Source organism: Elaeis guineensis, chromosome 14, assembly GCF_000442705.2.
Source record: "Elaeis guineensis isolate ETL-2024a chromosome 14, EG11, whole genome shotgun sequence".
NCBI classification, from domain to species: domain Eukaryota; kingdom Viridiplantae; phylum Streptophyta; class Magnoliopsida; order Arecales; family Arecaceae; genus Elaeis; species Elaeis guineensis.
This window is the reverse complement of record NC_026006.2, coordinates 4,896,834-4,921,541: the sequence shown is the minus strand read 5'-3', so window position 1 is coordinate 4,921,541 and position 24,708 is coordinate 4,896,834.

The window sequence follows — 24,708 nt, the reverse complement described above, 5'->3', positions numbered from 1 at the left end:
CAAAAATAATATAAATAAATGATATTCAAGTCAAATCAATCATATCATTCTTTATGATCATACATCATAATAATTTTCAACAAATAACTTCAATCATAAATAATTTCAACAAATAACTTCAATCATAAATAATTTCAACGAATAACTTCAATCATAAATAATTTCAACTATTATTTTCCATAAATATTTTCAATCACAAGCATGCTATGAATTTATTTAATTCAGAATTTATAATTTATCAGATAAATTCAATAAAAGTAAACACTACTTACCTCAAAAGAAAATCCAACTAGGAATTTTAGAAATCTTGAAAATCCTTCTCCGAATCTGGTACATCAAATATCATATTTTTGATCAAAATTTTATCAAATTAAAAAAATTAAAATTTATTAAAATCCAATGTCCTCACATGGATTACTAGACGACAGCATCCAAGATTTTCAGATTGATCCATGGAAACTCTTCTTATATTTCTTTTAATTATTATTATTATATTATCATTTTTTTTTTCTTTTTTTTAATTCCATAAATCTTAAAAATCTAAGAGAGAGAGCAGAGAGAGAAAGTTTCTATCTCCCTTTCTTTTTTTTCTCTCTCTTTTTTTTTTCTTCTCTTTTCTCTTTTTTTTCTTTTTCTTTTCTTTTCTTTTCTCTTTTTTTTCTTTTTCTTTTCTTTTCTCTCAGGCTCCTTCCTGGCCGAAACAAGGGACCGACAGGTCCCCTCCCTTGACCGGCCATTCAGGCCATGGCCGACATGGCGAACCCAATGACAGAGGGGAGGCAATCTCTCTCGAGTTCGGAGAGGCAAGGCCGGCGGTCGGTTGTGATCGCCGGCACCGAAAAACCAAAGGGAAGAAGAGACCAAACAGGGGTCCCTTCTCCGACAAAAATCGACGACACCCATCACCGACAGTCGTGCACAGAGGCACGGAAAGAAGGAGAAAGAAGAGAGGAAGAGGAGGAAAGCTTACTTCGGCCTCCGGTGACCCCATTGGCGAGCAATCGCGGCAAGCACGAAACAAGCATCCGCGGCTCCAATCGGAGAAATCAAGGAGGAAGAGAGGGGAAAAGGATCGGTGGAGGGCTTCTAAGGAAGGGAAGAGCCTTTTTATAGAGAGCCCTAGGACTCCTGGTGGTCCTAGGACTCCCGATCACCGTGGTTTCATCGGAGAAGAAGACTCCTATCGGGAGTCTTTTTCCCGGTTCCCCTGTTCTTTTTTTTTTTTTAAATGGGCTTGGGTCTTTTAAATTAAACTTGGGCTTGGGCTATAACACTTACAGTAAAGATCCGGAGTAGACCACCTGTAGTAGGAGTTCGGAGTAGACTGCTTGCGGTAGAAGTTTGGAGTAGAGATTTGGCTAGTGGAGCCCTTCCGTTGTCAAAATTCATCTGGGATCCATCCACCGTAGGATTTCGGCTAAAATTCGATTCTCATAGGAGCTCGGATGGCATTATGGAAGCTCGAACGGTCGAGGGAGTTCGGAAAGATGCCACACAAGGTTGGAAGTTGAAAAAGCCCTGGAAGGGTCGGCCTTTTACAAACTTTGACTGGGGGTATTTTATACCCAACATAGCCCATGCTGTGAGTGTCACAAGCAGATATCAATCAAATTCAGGCGAAGAGCACTAGACTTCTGTGAAATGTATCCTTAAGTACTTGAGAAGGACTAAGGATATGTTTCTAGTCTTTGAAAATGGAGAACTCCAGATGCAGAGATATACAGACTCAGACTTTATGCCTGATATAGATGATTGAAAGTCAACATCTGGGAGTCTGTTCATTTGCAATGATGGTGCAGTCAGCTGGAAGAGTTCCAAGCAGACGGTGATTGCTGATTCTACCATGGAGGCAGAGTACATTGCTGCATCATAAGCTGCAAAGGAGGTATTATGGTATAAGAAGTTTGCCACAGAGCTTAGAGTGATGTCATCGGATGCCATACCTCTTTACTGCGATAATAATGGCACCATAGCCCTAGCTAAGGAGCCAAGGTCTCACCAGAAGTCCAAGCACATCGAGCGATGATTCCATTTGATCCGTAATTACCTCAAAAAAGATTATGTTGAGGTCAAGAGAGTCGACTCCACAGACAATGTGGTAGACCTGCTGACTAAGCCATTGGGCCAGCAAAAGATTGAAGCCCACCTTGAAAAGATGGAACTTAGATATGTAGCCAATTGGCATTAGGTTAAGTGGGAGTTTGTTAGATGTGTGCCCTAGATGCCAGATTGGCTGACACATTCCTGTACAAATTTAAGAGCAAATTTATAATTTTGACTATAAATCAATAAATAGATTATTTTTCTATCACATTGTGTATATTGTGTCTGTGATACATCCTTTGAGTTAGTAGGAATGTCTATTCATATTTTCAAGAGTTAAAAATTTAAGGCATGAATTTACATAACTAACTCATAAACAGCTCCTGACCATAGGATCATCATGAGGATGGTGATCGATCTGGAAGGTTGGTGTACGATCACTTCCTTAGGGTAGATGTATCTTGAGTCTACGATGTGGAGACACCGAAGTGAGAGTACAGGTATTCATTGAGAATGAGAGTACTGAGCGTGATCATATCGAGCAGTCATAAAAAAGTCTACCTTCTCGTCGATGACTAGCTCGATGCTGCAGTTGTATGTCTAGTTCTTTGACCTGAGGTACATCGACAGTTCACCTTGAGTATGTTATAGTTTGACTACACTATAACTCGATCTCCTAGCCATTCGAAACCTTGAGGTGTATGTTGGCTGTAGCATATTCATTGTAGGAACTAGCTCGCATCAAGATAGGATCTATCAACCTCGGTAGATGAGAGTAGTCCTATGATGATCGAAAGATCGAGTCTTTAAGCCCATGGCCATGGCAGAGTGAAATAATGAAAAAAGAATTTTTCATTAGGGTTTCACATCGGACTCAGATTGATCGATTGATTCATATGACTGATGTTGGGTTTGATGAGTTCACCTTAACCCTAATTCAGTCGGGACTCATGATAGAGGAACTCAATCACACAGGTAGCTACATCGAGAGGTTCATCTTCAGTTCTGATGGGTTGCCACCACATACTGTTAGGTGTCACTGATGGATTTTGGGTGCAATTAGAATGATATTGAGGATCGATCATTCTAATTGTTTGAATCAGATGAGTTCTGATCCATCGAAAGGAGTTTCGATGATGTCGATGATGAGATCACGACATGTCTCATTACCATACAAAATTGAACTTAACTTGATCACACAAATATGGGTTAGGATCTAGATGTCATCAATTAGGCTAAACCAATTGATTTGGATAAGATCCAATTAGGTTCAAGGAAATCATGCTAGCACACGATTGAGCCTAACTTTCTCCTCGTGTAATCTTTTCTGTCTCTACTGAGCCAAATATGATTTGACTCATCCAGAGAATTTTGAGAAGGTTTCTCTCAGTCTAAATAAAACTTGTCCAACTTAGAAAAGGCTTATCTTAATTTATGAGATGAATTTAAGACAAGCACCTGCTAATTCCTGTCACCTGCCAATTTCATTTTAGGATATTTGTCAAAAGTTGACATATGGATCTTAAATTGAAGGCCACTTAGCAAGAGCTTATTGGAAGATTTTTGTGGAGCCAAACCACATCAAATTGGGTGCCATAATCAGATTATGGCACGAGCCCAATTGGATTAAGTGGGCACCCCAAGTGGATAAGGTTGGAGAGTCTTGATAAGATTGGACTCTTTGGCGCCAACCTCTCTTTGTCCTTATCCAGTGTTGGCACCAACTTTGAGATAGAGGCTTGGATTTTTATCTGATATGATCAGATGACATCAAGCAATCAATCAAAATTTTTTCATAATTTATTAAGATTTTTTGATTGGTTGGATGATGTGGCACTGCGCAGCATACAGAGTCTATATAAACTCTTCTGCGCCTAGGGTTTTAGGTGGAAGTTGTTTTATGCACCAAACCCAATAGTTTCTGCCCCCTCCCTTCTTCTCCACATCCTCCCTGCTCTCCTATCTCCCCTCTTCATGTCCAAGGAGTTGGACATTCATCTGGTGCAAGGAAAAGGCATGGTGATGCCTGGAACAGGAAGGCTGCAGGACATCTTCGACAGGCTGCTACTCCAGCTTCAGAAAGAGTTCTGAAGCACTTCCAAATCAGATAGAGATCTGATTTTTGGAGCATAGATTTATGAGGAGAAGATGTTTTAGGTTCTGCCTAAGTGGATACTAATAGAGGTCAAGCGCTTGCATGGCTACATCAGAACCTTGGGCTATGCTGAGATCATCTACAGGGTAATCAGATTACCCTTGAGATATGTCTATACTTCTCATACTTTTAGATTTAATTTTAGATTTTAAATATCAAATAATAAAATTAGATCTAACAGATATTAATTTTTGAAATAGTGTAGGATAAAAATTTTAAATTATTTCGCTCCAGATTTGATGAAATTTGAAAGATCCTACAAAGGAAAAAGGCAGTTTTTTCTTCATTTCAACCTTTCAAATCTATCTCATGGATTATCCTAGCCAAGGCTTTGCTAAATTAAAATACAGCAATACATCAACTTCAATAATCTGGAGAGGTCAATTCCATCTTGATCCACATACAGACTTCACAAGTATTTGACTGTACCCAATAGCCTTCTATCATTGTATTAGAAATCCAGATAATCTGGCACCAAAGCACAGAGAGTTGCTTGCAAGTCACGATCTCAGGTCTGAAGGATACTTTACCCATTATTTTATGAGTAGCTCTTGATAGCAGAATGCTCAGCAGATGAGTCACTTGTTCAGTGATGATGTACCCCTACATCTCACCTGTATGCCATACCAGTGTCACCACACTCCTTGATTAAGAGGACAACCAACCCATATGGCACACAATAACCTCCACTCGATAAACGTCATCGTCTTGTAATGATGTATCATTTGGTTGCGAACATGTTTAAGAACTATACGATAAATCCTCTCTTTATCGCACACTGGCATAGATCTAAGAACTTCATCACAACACAAAAGTTCAAGAAAGATGTTACTTTGTGATGAAAAATATCAGATTAACTTTTATTCAATAATCAATAATTTATATACAAAGATGAACTCAATCGTTACATGATTGATTTTAGGACACAATTCCTAACAACTGCCACTTGGACTAAAGTCAATCGGGACAGTATCTTGTATTCATCTTTCATTTAAAGTCATCAAACTCTTTAATCTCGAGAGCTTTAGTGAAGGGATCGACTAGGTTCTCTTTTCCATCGATCTTCTGAAATTTGATATCATCACGGTTCACGATCTCTCGCACCAAGTGATAGCGACGTAGAACATGCTTAGTGCGATGGTGTGATTTGGGTTCTTTCACCTGAGCTATGGCACTAGAACTGTCACAGTACAACAATACAGGACCATCAATTGAAGGTGTAACTCCCAGCTCATTGATGAACTTCTGCAACCACACTGTCTCTTTTGCAGCAATGTATTCTGCTTTGCAAACAGAATCGGCCATAGTATATTGCTTAGAACTTTTTCAGCAAACAGCTCCTCCATTCAGAGTAAATACGTAGCCCGACATGCTTCTGCTATCATTACAATCTGACTGAAAATTAAAATCAGTATATCTCATAAGTTTTAGGTCTGTGTCTCCATAGATAAGCCATTGGTCTTTAATATTTCTCAAATACTTAAGAATTACTTTCACAATCTTCCAATGCTTCTCATTCGGATCAGACTGGTACCTACTCACTATCCCTAGTGATAGGTCACATCCGACCTCGTATATATCATAGCATACATGATAGATCCTACTGTCGAAGCATATGATATTCTATTTATGCACTCTCTCTCCTCAGGAGTTGTCGGACAATCTTTCTTAGAAAGAGTAATTTCATGGCCTATCAGAAGATAGTCTTTCTTGAAATTATCCATGTTGAACTGCTTTAACAAAGTATCAATGTACGTGGATTGGGATAGTCCAAGCAACCTTCTAGATCTATCCCTATAGATCTTCATCCCAAGGATGTAGGATGCTTCTCTCAAGTCCTTCATGGAGAACTGTGATGATAGCCACAGCTTTACACTCTGCAAATTTAGAGTGTCATTTTTTAGTAACAGTATGTCATCCACATACAGCACAAGAAAAATGACTACACAATCAGAAGCCTACTTGTAGATGCAAGGCTCTTCTCTATTCCTAACAAAGCCATATATTTTGATCACCTTATTAAAATATATGTTTCAACTCCTAGATGCTTGCTTAAGTCCATAAATAGACTTTTGAGCTTGCATATTTTCGACTCATTTGTGGATGTGAACCTTTTAGATTGTATTATATACACCTCTTCTTCTAGCTTCCTATTAAAAAATATAGTTTTGACATCCATCTATCAGATCTTATAATCTAAGTGTGCAGCAATAGCAAGCATAATCTGGATTGACTTAAGCATTGCCATAGAAGAAAATATCTCATCATAGTCAATACCACAACACTGACGGTAACTCTTGGCAACTAGACAGACTTTATAGGTCTTCACTTTTTCATCCACTCTTTTTTTTTCTCTTGAAAATTTATTTACACCCTATAGATTTTATTCCTTCAGATGGATCAACCAGTGTCCATACTGTTGGGAATAGTGTCCCAAAGCCAATCGTCAGTCTGTTGATGGTTGTGCTCATTTTTTGTATATGTACATGAATTATGAATTAATAAAAATTATTTTAGCATTTTTAATAATAAAATATTTGATCTTCTAATGAACTCCTATGTTGTGGTGAAGTCCTTAGGACTATTTAGACTCGACAAAGGAGGATTCGTCGTTTAGTTCTTAAATCTGTTCGCTACCAAATGATATGTTGTTACCAAGGACGATAATATTTATCAAGCATAGGTCATTGTGTGCCATATAGGATAGTTGTCCTCTTAACCAAAGAGTGTGTAGACACTGGTATGGCATACAGGTGAGATGTAAGGGTACATCTGCACTGAACGTGATCGACTCCGGAGCTATTTCTACTGTCAAGATTTGCTCCGATGGAATATGGGTATAAATATCCTTCCGACCTGAGACCGCCACGGTGACTTGCAAGCAACTCACTACACTTAGGCACTGGACTACGTGAATTTCTAATTCAGTGATGGAAGGCTACTGGGTGTAGTCAAGTACTTGACTTATCGGTGCGTGTGTCAAGATGGGATTGACCACTCCAATTTAGGAGCTGTGTATAGTCGTGTTTCAATTTAGCAAAATCTTGGCCAAGGTAGTCCTAGTGAGGAGTCACAGGACTGTTTGAGTTGAGCACGATTCGGATGATCTGATCAGGGTTGACAGTTTAACCCTGAGTCATCCTAAACATAGGGGTCAAAAGGATGAATTATACAGTAACCATATTTACGCAGGTTCTGAGTGTTGCGATTGTGACTATTCGATCTATCCGAACATCGGGTACCATTGCTAGATGGTCACTTCGATTAGTACAGGAATTGGTTCCTGTGCTACCGGCTTAGGTTCGAACCTACGGGGTCACACACATTAGAGGTTCCTATCTGATCTGATAGCTGGTGAAGAGTCCTTCATGTCTGGGATTCTGTGATTGAGAATCAAGATTCTCTGATCATCAATTCCACACATTTTGGGTACCGGGGTCAAGAGTCCCACTTGTTTAGGACTCTTCGATCAGGGTTACATATTGATGAATTTTGATGCCCGATTATCCATCAGATTTGGACTCAATATTTATGAGAGGTTTAATTAGTGATTTGATCACTAATTAACTCAATTTGATAGAGTAATTATTTTTGGATCAAGTCCAATTGAATTGGATTCAGTTGGGTTTGACCCGATTAGGTTAAGAGTTGACCTAATCGTCGAGATGGTTTGGTCCCTGATATGATCAGGGGTTGGGCTTAATCAATTTTTGATTTGATTAAAATTTTATTGAGCATAATTAAGTCTAATTAGGTTGGGTTTAAATTAGTCTAATTGGGCCTAACTTATTTGGTTCAATTAGGTTGGTTTAAATAATGAAACCACCTTGACCCATTCTCCCTGCGCCACCTCACTTCCACTGCGCCCATTTGAATTCATGAGAAGAAAGTTCTCATGAATTTTTTCTCACACAAAGCCCTCCTCACACCCTACTTTAATGCATCAAATGAGTGGATAAGGATGATTGGTTGGCCATTCAAATTCAAAACAAAGTTTGAATTTGAATGAGCAACCAATCTTAGCGCCTTAACCTTATCCTCTTTTAACGCCCCATTTATTTTACGAGAAAATATTTCTCATGAAATCACTTACACACAAATTAAGCCACACCCTCCTCTTCTCACGCCCTTAGTGGATAGGGATAAATTGGTTTTCATTTGAATTCAAAATTTGATTTGAATTCAAATGTGCAATTACTCATCTTTATCCTCTCACGTGGATAAGACATTTGTTGTTGTTTTAAAAGGAGGAGAAGAGTGGGGCATGTGCAAAAAAATTTTTGAGAGAAAATCTGGGCATGAGGAATCCTTGTGTGCAAGGTGAAGGTCTATATCCTTTCAAGAGAAAAAGAAAGAAAAAGTGTGCACAGGGTTTCAGTGAGTTCTTCAGGGTTTCAGCCTGGAGTTCGGGAAGTAAGAAGGTGAGCTACGAGTGTCGTGAGCCCATCAAATTTTAGAGAGATCTTCAACATCCTCTCAAGCATGTTTGTTGATGATCCAGAGTATCCAAAGAATCGACAGACATCGATCGAAGGAGTTCGATCAGCATCGACCGTTGAAAGGGCTCTACAACGAGCTAGCACTCGTGAGGAGTTGATCAGACTGGGAGCTTCGTGTGGATGATCTGCAGAGGCCAAACATGCTGTGTGGCTACATCACAAAATCAAACTCTCCCAACGGTGATCAGATTGCGGTGATCTACTACCCGCACAAAGGTATTGTGTTCTGAACACATTACAGTAAAGTGTTTACTATTCAAATTCGAATTTCAAATTTAAATGTATGCATGCTATATATCATATTTAGATCCTAGTGTAGGATAAATTTTTATTAATTAATTAGATTAATTAATAATTTTCACTGTAAAATAGTGATTTTGAAAAAAAATTAAAATTACCATTTTACCCCTGCACTGAATTTTTCCACAAATGGTATCAGAGCAAGGTTCTAATATATGATATATATATTTGCATGCGTAGATTAAGTTGTAATCTAAAAGTTTAAATTTGAAATTTAAAATTCAAAATTTGAAATTTGAATTTTGAAAGTTGTTCGAAATTCAAAATTCAAAATTGGAAATTCAAAATTTGAAATTTAAAATTTGATAGAAATTTCAAATTTAAAATTCAAAATTTAAAATTCAAAATTTTAAATTCAAAATTTTAAATTCAAAATTTTGAAATTTAAAATTTAAAATTTGTTTGAAATTTGAAATTCAAAATTTAAAATTTGAAATTTGAAATTTAAAATTTAAATTTTGAAATTGATATATTTAGATATACTTAATCCAAATAGCAAGTAATCAAATTGGGTTGGTTGCCATAGCCGTCCGGTCATAGGAGAAAAGTAGGGTTTAAAGGCCCTTTTCTCCCATTCGATGGGGTCTCCTATGGTGGTTGGGGTGCCGCTACAATTATATCCCATGCAGATGAAGCAGCGAAAGAAATTAATTGTATAGATTCAATTGTGAAATTTATCATGAATGTGTTAGATTAGATCTAAAGGAATATTCATGATTTATTTTGATTGAGTTATTTTCTGTTATGTAATTAGTAATAGGATTGCTATTTATGAAATGTGCTGATCTATTTGTGAAATGAGTCAACATATTTGGTGAACAGAAAATAAAATCTTTCAAATTTAAAAATTTTTTTCGAAATGTCAAACCCTGACCCATCAGTCCAAATACTTAATTAGAAGAATTAAGTGTTGTCTAGTAGGTCTAGAATTGTGAATTAAGACCTAAGACAATTGCATAAACTTGTGGGTCAATGGGTTAGATGCATTAGGTCCATAATTGGGTTAGACCTAAGGTTAGCTTAAAGAAATGGACTAAATTAGAGTAATTGGTCAAATCTAATCAAAAGTTGAATTAGATTAGGTCAAGGATACTCTAGACTCAACTCCAATAGTTGTAGTTGAATGGGTCCATGTCTTTAACTAGACCAAGATGGACTTAATTCATGGCTACGCAGTGGAACCCTATTTACTAAGTTGATCAAATTAAAACTAATGAACCGGTTGGTGTCTAAGGTAAGTTTGACAGTTTGACCAGTGATTTTTAAGCGAGAGCTACTCGTAGTGATTCGATTTCTGACGAGTTAATGGCTTATCCCCACCACTGATCTTACTTACCTGGCCAACCTGATGAATTAGATTTTGATTAGATCACTTGGTGATTAGGGCTCACCCATGTCATTAGGTAAATCAGTGTGACTGATTTAGGTGCTCCTAATGCCGGCTTTAATTAAATCTTTTTTAATCTGACTTGGTGAAGTCAGTGGGAGGATTGAAATTGGCTGGATATGATATTTTCTCCTCATCTATCCTTTAATAAAATTCTTAAAATTATTAGGTCCCTAAAATGATTAAGTTATATTGATAACTAAGTCATAGCCTCCCATTAAGTGAGTGATAATCAGTCCATTAGTTTAATAATCATTGGAGGCCCAAAGGCCTAGTGCTTATTGACTAATGGAATTATCATTCATAATATGATAATTTGGTTTAAGTCTTTCTAATGGTGGTCAGGTTGGCTGGCCAAAGTCGGGCCTGATCATTTATTGGTCTAATTCACCAAATCAAGTCATGTTAATGGTTGGACCTAACCAGATCTTTTCAGTGGAGGCCAAAGCCTACTGATTAGGTTCTGGGGCAAAATAAATTATTAGAAGTTGTTTAGAGAAACAACTGGTTATGAACCTACCCATAGATGCACATGGGTTGACCAACCAAAGTTGGGCTCGTGTGTAGTCTGTGTAGATTCTAGTACCCACTAAGGAATTAAAGTAATTCCTCGAATTGGAGGTTGAGGCTACCAGTTCGTAAAAATACTGAGAGAAACTTTAGACTAAAGTCCAAGTCTTTAGTATTAATAATTTATGTACTAATATGGGTCTGGTTTTCCTTTATGCAGCTATGTCCACTATCCTTTCACTCCGGTCATTATTAGATAATGACAAGCTCATGGGACCTAATTTCGATAGCTGGTATCGAAAATTAAAAAATCATCCTTGAGTATGAATGGATCCTTTATGTAGTAATGGATCCGACACTTGAGGAGTCAGCCCCGAATGCTAGAGGGGTGGTCCGAGATACTTACCAGAAGTGGCTCAACGACCACACCACCGTTCGGTGCATTATGCTAGCGACAATGAATGATGAGTTCAGCCGCAGGTTCAAGAATACCCAACCACAGGAGATGCTTCAAATGTTGAACGACTCCTTTGGCACGCCTGACGATGTTGAAAGGCACAAAACTACTTGTGCCATTTTCAATACTTGGATGAGGGATGGAGCCTCAGTCACTGATCATGTACTGTACATGATCGAAATGATTGATTGCCTAAGTAAACTGGGCTTTCTCCTGCACGAGCAGCTCGATAAGGATGCGATCTTTAATTCTCTGCCCAAGTCCTACCTTCCCTTCCTTACTCATTTTTGAATGACAATGCCTGCAGTAAACTACCACGGCTTGTTGGGGTTGCTGTAGAACTTTGAGAAGGACCACCAGCTCCATAAGGAATCAGTAAATATTGTGGGAGGGTCTTCTTCTGGTCGTCGACCCTTTAAGAAAGAGAAGAAGAACAAGAAGAAGAAGAATAAGAAGGTACAGCTGCATGCTGGGATGTCTGCATAGGGTCAGACCAAGAAGTGCAAGCCCGACTAGAGCCAGGTGGAGTGCTTCTTTTGCAAGAAGTAGGGGCAATGGAAGAGGGACTGTTCTCTATACATTGCCTCACTGGACCCGAACAGGCCGAAGAAGAAGCAAGGTACTTATATGATAACACCTTGCAACTTTTTCATTTATGATACTACTGCCTGGGTATTGGATACTGGAAGCCCTTATCATATTTGCAATTCGATGCAGGGTCTGCAGGTCAGTAGGAGATTTGATGAAGGCGAGAGATTCCTAAACGTTGGAGATGGAAGCAAAGTTTCAGTTCTAGCATTAGGAATCATGAACCTTGTAATCAATTCTCGAAATATAATTCTGAGTGAATGTCACTATTATCCAAACTTTTTATTAAATATTATTTTTGTAGACCTTTTGACCATGAACAGTTATCAATTTTTAATAAAAGAAAATGTTTGCAATATCATTTTGAATGGTGTTACAATGTTTGTTGGACAACTTAATAATGAAATTTACTTTCTATCACAACCTGTTAATGTGGTTCAAACCTCCGATAAACGTCCTAGAATAGATAATGTGTCAGAAGTCTACCTTTGGCACTGTAGGCTAGGTCATATCAATAAGAACAGGATAAACAGGTTGGCTCAAGAAGGAATTCTTGAAGTAGGTGATTATGAATCACTTCCAACCTGTGAGTCCTGTCTTCTTGGTAAAATGACCAAGTCACCTTTTACTGAAAAAGGTGAGCGAGCCAGTGAACTCTTGGCTCTGGTACATTCTGATGTATGTGGACCCATGAGCTCAAGTGCAAGAGGTAGATATTTCTGTTGGGAAATGTGTCCCAAAAAGCCAATCGTCAAGCTGTTGACGGTTGAGCAACCAAGTATTGTAATTGATTTGTTAATAAATAAAATATATTTGGCATTTTCATCATAAGCTTTCATCTTCTAATGAACTCTGTTGTTATGATGAAGTCCTTAGGACTATTTAGATTCGATAAAGAGAGGATTTATCGATTAGTCCATAAAACAGTTCACGACCAAATGATAGGCTGTTAATAAGGACAACAGCTTCTATCGAGCATAGGTCGCTGTAGGCCATATGGGTTGGTTGTCCTCTTAACCAAGGAGTGTGGAGACACTGGTATGGCATACAGGTGAGATGTAAGGGTACATCATCATTGAACGTGACCAACTCCAGAGTATTCTGCTGTCGAGAATGTCTCTGATGGGATATAGGTATAAGTGTCCCTTAGACCTGAGATCGCCTTAGTGACTTGCAAGCAACTCACTGTGCTTTGGTACTGGACTAACTGAATTTTTAATTCAGGGACGGAAGGCTTCTGGGCACAGTCAAGTACTTGCAAAGTCAGAGTGTGATCGAGATGGGATTGACCACTCCAAGAGTTGGAGAAGAATGAGTCGCTGTATTTCAATTTAGCAAAACCTTGGCCAGGGTAATCCATCAGATGGATTTGATATTTTGAAATACAATGTGGACAACCTGATCAGAGTTGACAGTTGAGCTCTGGGGTGTCCTATGATCATTTTGGTCAAGGGGATGAATTATATGAAAACTATATCAGCATGGGTTCTAAGGATGTTGTTCTACACATTCGACCTATCCGATCGTCGGGTACCATTGCTAGATGGTCACTTCGATTGGTATAGGAATTTATTCCTATGCTACCGACTTAGATTCAGACCTATGAGGTCACACACATTAGAGTTCCTGATCCGATCGGATGGTTGATCAACGATTAAGAATCGTTCTAGGGTTAAATGATCAATACGATTGACATTTAACCCAGTGCAAGTGTTGCAGGAGGATCGATTAGCAATTCGATTGCTAATTGGCTTAATTTGATTAAGCCAATGGGCTGAGATTAAGTCTAATTAAATATGATTTAATTAGATTTGGTTTGGACTTGATTGGATCAAGTCCAATTGATTTATTGGATAAGCCAAGTGCAAGGAAAAACTAGTCCTAGTTCCACTAGGACTTGGGTCAATCTAATTTCTAATTTGATTAAAAAATTAAATCAGATTTAAATCTAATTTAATCTGATTAAATTAGGTTATTAATTAGGTTAAGACCTATTTTAATTAGGTTGATCTAATTTTGATTTGATTTGGTTTGGGAAACCAAATTAAAACAAGTCATAAGACAGAATCTTAGTAAGACTAGGATTCCACCTTGCGCCACATAAGCCTTCTCCACGCCCTCTCTCTTAATTCAACGCCAATCTCCACTTATTTTGTGTGAAAAAAGCCCTCTCCCAGATCTCTCCCACATTCACAAAAGGTCTCTTCTCTTCTTTCTTACATGGAAGGTAGTTTGGATCAAATCTAAAAGGAATAAGTTTGGATTTCGAATTCTATGAGATAGAGTTTTAGAAATCCAAAACTCTTTCAATTTTGCATCGAATTTATCCAAATTTTTTTGAAATTTTTGTGGTTTTTAGGGTCTATATTGTGCACCCTTTTCTAGTGATCCATGTACGAAAATATGAAGGAGGTGCTCAAGAGTTGGGCGTCCCTTAAATTGCCATGTTTGGATAAGCCTTGACTAGGTGTTTGACCTAGACAAGGACTCTATCATATCTCTCTATATAAGATGAGTTTCTTTGTAAAATTTTAGGGAAAGTCAGAGATTTGAGAGACCTTTGTTCCATACAAAAATCAGAGAGAAATACCTTTGGGTCATGGAGATATAAAAGATGCAAGTTTGGGTGTCTAGAGAGAAAAACGTGAAGAAGAAGAGGGTCTTCTTCTAGGGTTTTTGTTTTCATATCTTTCCTCCCTCCATCTTGAGTTTTCTGAGAGCATCTTTGATCTGAAACTCCTCCTTCTACTTTTCATCTTTGGAAGAGTCCAAATCAAGAAGAAGGAGGCACCTGATCAACCATCAAAGAAGGATCAGTGCAATACTAGCATACTGTGCTGATTTCCTGAAGCAGGACTTCTGATCGAGATTCGTGGGCTCGTGTGGATGACTCCTAGAGGCCGGACGCGTGTGCAGCTTGCAACATCATCCTTAAGCCCAGATCAGCGAGGTTAGAGCATCTAAATCGCAAGGTAATAGATCTGATCTATTGTTTAATACATACATTAGATGTGGTATAAAAACATGTTGATTTGATCAACATGTAGTTCATGCTATATTTATATATTTTAATTTTTGATTTAATGCTATGTAATAATCATGTAATAGGATCTTAGATCTAGGAATTCTCTGATTTTAAAAAATAAATTTTGATTTATTTTAGTCTTCCGCTGTATGATCTTGAAAAAGTTTCAAGATCTAACCCTGAAACCCTAGATCTGGTTCCTACAATTGGTATCAGAGCCTAGGTTCTTTATTACATGATTATTTATACATACTTAGATTATTTTTTAGATTAGATCTAATTTATAATCTAATTATTAAATCTAAAATTAAAATTTTAGATCAATCACAAACTGCAAGGTTGTCCTGCTGTAAGGTTTACCCCTTACAGTGCAAAGGTTGTCCTAGTTTGTGTAGATCTATCTTTAATTATAAATTTATTAGATATGATCTAGATTAAATTTATTATTTATTAGATTTAAAAAATATTTAAATCTGAAATAAAATCTCTTTGTTAATAATTTTTATGCAAAGAAATTATTTAAAGTTGAAATTATTTCAATTACATGAACCTGTTTAGATTAGATCTAAAGTAGTTTCATGTTTATTTCACTTGCATCTTAATTATGAATCAAACATGCAATATGATTGGTAGAATCATATTGTAAAATTATTTTACAAATATGAAAATTATTTTTTTTGAAAAGCCAAACCCAACCCTCAGCCCAAAACTTAATTAAGAATTAAGAAGTTGTTTGATTTGGTTCTAGGATTGTGAATTGAAGAACCTAAGACACAAATCATAACACATTGGGTTAATGGGTTAGTGGAAATTAGGTCCATTAATTGGGTTAGACCTATGGTTAGATTAAAGATGGACTTAATTAGAGAATTGACTAAATCTAATCAATTGTTGTCTTAGATTAGGTCAAGGATTCTCTAGATCAATTACAATAGTTGTAGTTGGTCAAGTCCATGTCTTTAACGAGAACCAAATGGACTTGATTCTTGGCTAAGCGGTCTAGCACGAACTGTTAGTTTGATCTAATCAAAACTAATTAAACCAGTTGGTGTCTAAGGTAAACCAGATCGGTGGTTTTTAATTGGGAGCCCGCTTACCTGGCCATTTCTGATGGTGTCTAAGGCAAGCTTTGACAGACCCTCCCACTGATCGAACTTACCTGGCCTCTTAGTGAAATTATATTTTGATCGGATCACTTGACTATTCGAGCTGACCCATGTCAACTAGGTAAATCAGTGTGACTGATTTAGGTGCTCCTAGACCAGCCCTTTTAATGGTCTCCCTTAAGCTGACTTGGTGAAGCCAGTGGGAGGATCATGATAAGCTGGTTCATCTGACCTCATCCTCTATATTATTTAAATCCTCTAAAATTATTAGGTCCTTAAAATGACAAAGTTATGGAGATAACTAGTCATAGCCTCCCATTAAGGTGTTTGATAATGAGTCCATTAACTCAATAATCATTGCAGACCCAAAGGCCTGGTGCTTGTTGACTAATGGAATTATCACTCATCATATGACGACTTGAAAGTGTCTCTCTAATGGTGGTTAGGTGAGCCAACCAAAATTGGGCTTAATCATTCGTTGGTTAGATACACCATGTATGATCATGTTAATGGTTGGACCTAACTGGATCCTTACAGTGGAGGCCAAAGCCTACTGATTAGGTTTCTGGGGCAAAATTAAAATTACTAGAAATTGTTTAGAAAAATAATTGGTTATGAACCTACCCTTAGATGTACATGGGTTGGCCAACCAAAGTTGGGCTTGTGTGCAGTCTAAGTGGATTCTAGTACCCACTAAGGAATTAGGGTAATTCCTCGAATTGGAGGTAGAGGCTACCAATTCGAATAAAGTAGTGGGAGAAACCTTTTGATTAAAGTCCAAATCCTTAGGTTTAATAAATCAATTACTAATTAGGTTATGGTTCTCCTTTGTGCAAATATGGCCACTTTCCTATCGCTCCGATCATTGTTGGACAATGATAAGTTGGTGGGACCCAACTTCGGTAGCTGGTACCGAAAGTTGAAGATAGTCCTGAAGCATGAACGGATCCTATATGTGATAATGGATCCTGCACCTGAGGAGCCAGCTGTCAATGCATGTGGAACAGTCAGAGACACTTACCAAAAGTGGCTCAGTGACCGAACCACGGTGTGCTGTATCATGCTAGCTGCTATGAGCGACGAGTTCAGTCACAGATTCGAGACAGCTTAGCCAAAGGACATGCTTCAAGTGTTGGAGGATACCTTTGGCACACCCGATGACATAGAGAGGCACAAGACTAGTTGTGCCATCTTCAATGCCAAAATACGGGATGGTGCCTCTATCACTGATCATGTATTGTACATGATCGAGCTGATGGAATGATTGAGCAAGCTCGATTTTCTCTTGCATGAGCAGCTTGGAAAAGATACAATACTGAACTCGCTGCCCAAGTCTTATCTCCCATTCCTCACTCATTATAGAATGACAAAGTCTGAAGTAAACTACCACGGGTTACTGGGGTTGCTTCAGAACTTTGAGAAGGATCACCAACTCTTCAAGGAGTCGGTGAACTTAGTGGGAGGTTCGTCTTCTGGTTCTCGACCCTTTGAGAAAGGGAAGAAGAACAAGAAGAAGAAAGTGAAGAAGGTGCAAGTTCAGGCTAGGACATCAGTGTAGAGCCAGACCAAAAAGATCAAGCCTGATAAGAGTCTATTCTACTGGCAAGCACCCTAGATTAGATAGTGTGTCAGATATCTACTTATGGCACTGTAGGCTAGGTCATATAAACAAGAACAGAATAAACAGGTAGACTCAAGAGGAAATCCTCGAAGTCAGTGATTGTGAATCACTTCCAACCTGTGAGTCCTGTCTTCTTGGTAAAATGTCCAAGTCACCTTTTACTGGAAAAGATGAGAGAGAGCTACTGAGCTCTTGTACATACTGATGTATGCGGGCCCATGAGCACCAGTGCTAGAGGTGGATATTTCTACTTCATAACTTTCACGGATGACCTATCCCGATATGTATATGTCTATCTGATGAAACATAAGTCGGATTCATTTGAAATGTTCAAACGATTCCGAAGTGAAGTAGAAAAATAAACTGGAAAGAGTATTAAAACTCTTCGATCTGATCGAGGAGGAGAATACCTTTCTAGTGAATTTCTCACATATCTAGGAGAGAATGAGATTCTCTCCCAATGGACTCCTCCAGGAACACCACAGCATAATGGTGTGTCTGAAAGGAGGAATCGGACTCTGTTAGACATGGTCCGATCCATGATGGGTTTTGCTATCTTGTCGATATCCTTCTGGGGATATGCACTCAAATCGGCCTGTTATCTGTTAAATAGGGTTCCAAGTAAGTCTGTAATTAAGACTCCATATGAGATATGGACGGGACGTAAGCACTTTCACATCTTAGGGTCTGGGGGTGCCCGGCCTATGTCAAACGATTAGTCACAGACAAACTTGGACCTAGGTCTGACAAATGCTCATTCATAGGGTACCCCAAAGAGATAAAAGGATATTTTTTCTACCATGCTGATGAACAAAAGGTGTTCGTCAGCCTTAAGGCAATCTTTTAAAAAAAAAAAGAGTTCCTTGGTGAAGGAACCGTTGCCTCTAAGATTGAACTTGATGAAGTTCAACAGGTAGAAGGACCGACACCAATAGCTGAACCTGAGTCTGATATGATTAGATCATATCCGGAGCCCAATGTACCTACACCATTAAGGCAATCTGGTAGAGTACCGTGTCAACCGGATAGATACTACGGTTTCTTGGTCCGGGATGGTGATCCCATCAAACTTGATGAGAATAATGAGGATCCGATCACCTATATGGATGCAATGCAGAGACCTGATTCCGAGAAATGGCTTGAAGCCATGAAATCTGAAATGGAGTCTATGAAGGTCAACGATGTATGGACATTGGTTGACCCACCTGAAGGGGTTAAACCCATTGGGTGTAAATGGGTCTTCAAAAGGAAGAGGGGCGCAGACGGAAAGGTGGAGACCTATAAAGCCCGTCTGGTAGCCAAGGGGTATCGTCAACATTATGGTATTGACTATGACGAGACGTTTTCCCCTGTGGCAATGCTCAAATCTATTCGGATAATGCTTGCAATAGCTGCCCATCTAGATTATGAGATTTGACAGATGGATGTAAAGACAGCTTTCCTGAATGGAGAGCTGATCGAAGAGGTGTATATGATACAACCTGAGGGGTTTACATCCACAGATGAGTCCAAGGTGTGCAAGCTTCAGAGATCCATTTATGGATTGAAGCAAGCTTCTCGGAGTTAGAACATGCATTTTGATAAGGTGATCAAAACGTATGGCTTCATTAAGAATGGAGAAGAGCCCTGCGTCTATAAATGGGCAAATGGTCCAGTTGTGGTATTCCTTGTCTTGTACGTGGATGACATTCTCTTAATCGGGAATGACATCCCCGCACTACAGGGAATAAAAGTTTGGTTGTCATCACAGTTCTCCATGAAGGATTTGGGTGAAGCATCCTACATCCTAGGGATGAAGATCTATAGAGATAGATCTAAAAGGATGCTTGGGTTATCCCAGTCCATGTACATAGACACTGTGCTGAAGAGGTTCAGCATGGAGAATTCCAAGAAGGGCTATCTACCGATAGGCCAAAGAATTTCTCTCTCTAAGAAGGATTGTCTGACAACTCCTGAAGAGAGAGAGCGTATGAGTAGAGTCCCATATGCTTCAGCTGTGGGATCTATCATGTATGCCATGATATGTACAAGACCAGATGTGGCATACTCACTAGGAGTAGTGAGTAGATACCAATCTGATCTTGGAGAAAATCACTGGAAAGTGGTTAAAGCCATCCTTAAGTATTTGAGAAATACTAAGGACCAATGGTTGGTTTATGGCGAGTCAAATCTGAAACTTGTGGGGTTCACAGACTCCAGCTTCTAATCTGACCATGATGACGGCAGGAGTGTGTCGGGTTATATCTTTACTCTGAATGGTGGAGCCATCTGCTGGAAGAGTTTCAAGCAGCATACTGTGGCAGACTCTATTTGTGAAGCGGAGTATATCGCAGCATCAGATGCCACGAAGGAAGCTATGTGGCTGAGGAAATTCATCAACGAGCTCGGAGTAGCACCCTCCCTCAATGGTCCAGTCTTGCTCTACTGCGACAGCACTGGTGCCATAGCTCAGGTGAAGGAACCCAAAGCATATCAGCGGATGAAGCACATCTTGCACCGCTTCCACCTGGTCTGAGAGATCGTGGATCGAGGTGATGTCGACCTTCAGAAGATCGACGGAAAGGAGAACCTAGCCGACCCCTTCACTAAAGCTCTGGCAATAAAGGAGTTCGACAACCACAAGTCGAAGATGGGTATTAGATACTGTGCCGAGTGGCTTTAGGATAAGTGGGAGTTGTTGGGAAATGTGTCCCAAAAAGCCAATCGTCAAGCTGTTGACGGTTGAGCAATCAAGTATTGTAATTGATTTGTTAATAAATAAAATATATTTGGCATTTTCATCATAAGCTTTCATCTTCTAATGAACTCCGTTGTTATGATGAAGTCCTTAGGACTATTTAGATTCGATAAAGAGAAGATTTATCGATTAGTCCTTAAAACAGTTCACGACCAAATGATAGGCTGTTAATAAGGACAACAGCTTCTATCGAGCATAGGTCGCTGTAGGCCATATGGGTTGGTTGTCCTCTTAACCAAGGAGTGTGGAGACACTGGTATGGCATACAGGTGAGATATAAGGGTACATCATCATTGAACGTGACCAACTCCAGAGTATTCTGCTATCGAGAATGTCTCTGATGGGATATAGGTATAAGTGTCCCTTAGACCTGAGATCGCCTCAGTGACTTGCAAGCAACTCACTGTGCTTTGGTACTGGACTAACTGAATTTCTAATTCAGGGATGGAAGGCTTCTGGGCACAGTCAAGTACTTGCGAAGTCAAAGTGTGATCGAGATGGGATTGACCACTCCAAGAGTTGGAGAAGAATGAGTCGTTGTATTTCAATTTAGCAAAATCTTGGCCAGGATAATCCATCAGATGGATTTGATATTTTGAAATACAATGTGGACAACCTGATCAGAGTTGACAGTTGAGCTCTGGGGTGTCCTATGATCATTTTGGTCAAGGGGATGAATTATATGAAAACTATATCCGCATGGGTTCTAAGGATGTTGTTCTATACATTCGACCTATCCGGTCGTCGGGTACCATTGCTAGATGGTCACTTCGATTGGTATAGAAATTTGTTTCTATGCTACCGGCTTAGGTTTGGACCTATGAGATCACACACATTAGAGTTCATGATCCGATCAGATGGTTGATCAACGATTAAGAATCGTTCTAGGGTTAAATGATCAATACGATTGACATTTAACCCAGTGCAAGTGTTGCAGGAGGATCGATTAGTAATTCGATTGCTAATTGGCTTAATTTGATTAAGCCAATGGGCTGAGATTAAGTCTAATTAAATATGATTTAATTAGATTTGGTTTGGGCTTGATTGGATCAAGTCCAATTGGTTTATTGGATAAGCCAAGTGCAAGGAAAAACTAGTCCTAGTTCAACTAGGACTTGGGTCAATCTAATTTCTAATTTGATTAGAAAATTAAATCAGATTTAAATCTAATTTAATCTGATTAAATTAGGTTATTAATTGGGTTAAGACCTATTTTAATTGGGTTGATCTAATTTTGATTTGATTTAGTTTGGAAAACCAAATTAAAACAAGTCATAAGACAGAATCCTAGTAAGACTAGGATTCCACCTTGCGCCACAAAAGCCTTCTCCATGCCCTCTCTCTTAATTCAACGTCAATCTCTACTTATTTTGTGCAAAAAAAGCCCTCTCCCAGATCTCTCCCACGTTCACAAAAGGTCTCTTCTCTTCTTTCTTACATGGAAGGTGGTTTGGATCAAATCTAAAAGGAATAAGTTTGGATTTCGAATTCTATGAGATAGAGTTTTAGAAATCCAAAACTCTTTCAATTTTGCATCAAATTTATCCAATTTTTTTTGAAATTTTTATGACTTTTAGGGTATACATTGTGCACCTTTTTTTAGTAATCCATGCACAAAAATATGAAGGAGGTGCTCAAGAGTTGGGCGTCCCTTAAATTGCCATGTTTGGATAAGCCTTGACTAGGTGTTTGACCTAGACAAGGACTCTATCATATCTCTTTATATAAGACGAGTTTCTTTATAAAATTTTAGTAGAAGTCAGATATTTGAGAGACCTTTGTGCCATCCAGAAATCAGAGAGAAATACCTTTGGGTCGTGGAGATATAAAAGACACAAGTTTGGGTGTCTAGAGAGAAAAACGTGAAGAAGAAGAGGGTCTTCTTCTAGGGTTTTTGTTTTCATATCTTTCCTCCCTCCATCTTGAGTTTCCTGAGAGTGTCTCAGATCTGAAACTCCTCTTTCTACTTTTCATCTTTGGAAGAGTCCAAATCAAGAAGAAGGAGGCACCTGATCAACCATCAAAGAAGGATCAGCGCAGTACTAGTATACTGTGCTGATTTCTTGAAGCAGGACTTCTGATCGAGATTCGTTGGCTCGTGTGGACGACTCCTAGAGGTCGGACGCGTGTGCGGCTTGCAACATCATTTTTAAGCCCAGATCAGTGAGGTTAGAGCGTCTAAATCACAAGGTAATAGATCTGATCTATTGTTTAATACATACATTAGATGTGGTATAAAAATATGTTGATTTGATCAACATGTAGTTCATGTTATATTTATATATTTTAATTTTTGATTTAATGCTATGTAATAATCATGTAATAGGATCTTAGATCTAGGGATTCTCTGATTTTAGAAAATAAATTTTGATTTATTTTAGTCTTCTGCTGTATGATCTTGAAAAAGTTTCAAGATCTAACCTTGAAACCCTAGATCTGGTTCCTACAATTTCTACTTCATAACCTTCACAGATGACCTATCGAGGTATGGGTATGTCTATTTAATGAAGCATTAGTCAGAGTCATTTGAAATGTTCAAACTATTCTGAAATGAGGTAGAAAAATAAACTGAAAAGTGTATTAAAACTCTTCAATCTGATCGAGGAGGTAAATACCTTTCCAATGATTTTCTGACATATCTTGGGGAGAATGGGATTCTCTCTCAGTGGACACCTCCTGAAATACCATAGCATAATGGTGTGTCTGAAAGGAAGAATCGGATCTTCTTGGACATGATTCGATCCATGATGGGGTTTGCTGGTCTGCCGATCTCCCTTTGGGGATATGCGCTCGAATCGGCTTGTTACCTTCTAAATAGGGTTCTGAGTAAGTCTGTAACCAAAACGCCATATGAGATATGGATAGGATGTATGCCAGTATTCTCGCACCTTAGGGTTGGGGGGTGTCCGACTTATGTTAAACGTTTAATTACGGACAAGTTTGGACCTAGGTCTGACAAGTATAATTTTATAGGGTACCCAAAAGAGACCAAAGGGTATTACTTCTACCTAGCTGATGAGCAAAAAGTGTTTGTCAGCCTTAAGGCAATCTTTTTGGAAAGAGAATTCCTTGGTGAAGGGACTGTTACCTCTAAGGTCGAACTTGATGAAATTCGGCAGGTGGAAAATTCGATGCAAGTTGCTGAACTTGAACCGGATTTGATTAGATCAGATCCGGAGCCCTTTGTTCAAGCACCCTTAAGGCGATCTGGTAGAGTACCACATCAACCGGACAGATACTATAGTTTCTTGATCTGGGACGATGATTCTATCAAACTTGATGAAAATGATGAGGATCTGATCACCTACATGGATGCAATGCAGAGACCCGACTCTGAGAAATGGCTAGAGGCTATGAAATCCGAAATGGAGTCCATGAAGGTCAACGATGTGTGGACATTGGTTGACCCACCTGAAGGAGTAAAACCCATAGGGTGTAAGTGGGTCTTCAAGAGGAAGAGGGGCACAGACGGAAAGGTGGAAACCTATAAAGCCCGTCTGGTTGTCAAGGGATATCGTCAACATTATGGTATAGACTATGATGAGACATTTTCTCCTGTGGCAATGCTCAAATCCATTCGGATTATGCTTGCGATAGCTGCCAATCTGGATTATAAAATCTGATAGATGGATGTGAAGACAACCTTCCTAAACGGAGAGCTGGACGAAGAGGTGTATATGATACAACCTGAAGGATTCACATCCACAGATGAGTCTAAGGTGTGCAGGCTACAGAGGTCCATTTATGGACTTAAGCAGGCATCCTGGAGTTGGAACATACATTTTGATAGGACGATCAAGACGTATGGCTTCGTTAAGAATGGAGAAGAGCCTTGCATTTATAAGTGGGCTAATGGTCCAGTAGTAGTATTTCTTGTATTGTATGTGGATGACATTCTCTTAATCGAAAATGACGTCCCTGCATTACAGGGAATAAAGATTTGGCTGTCGTCACAATTCTCCATGAAGGATCTGAGAGAAGCTTCCTACATCCTAGGGATGAGGATCTATAGGGATAGATCTAAAAGGCTGCTTGGCTTATCTCAGTCCACGTACATTGATACTATGCTAAAAAGGTTCAGCATGGAGAATTCCAAGAAAGGTTATCTACCGATAGGCCATGAAATTTCTCTCTCGAAAAGGGATTGTCCGACAACACCTCAAGAGAGAGAACGTATGGATAGAATTCCATATGCTTCGGCAGTGGGATCTATCATGTACGCCATGATATGTACATGACCAGATGTGGCATACTCACTAGGGGTAATGAGTAGATACCAA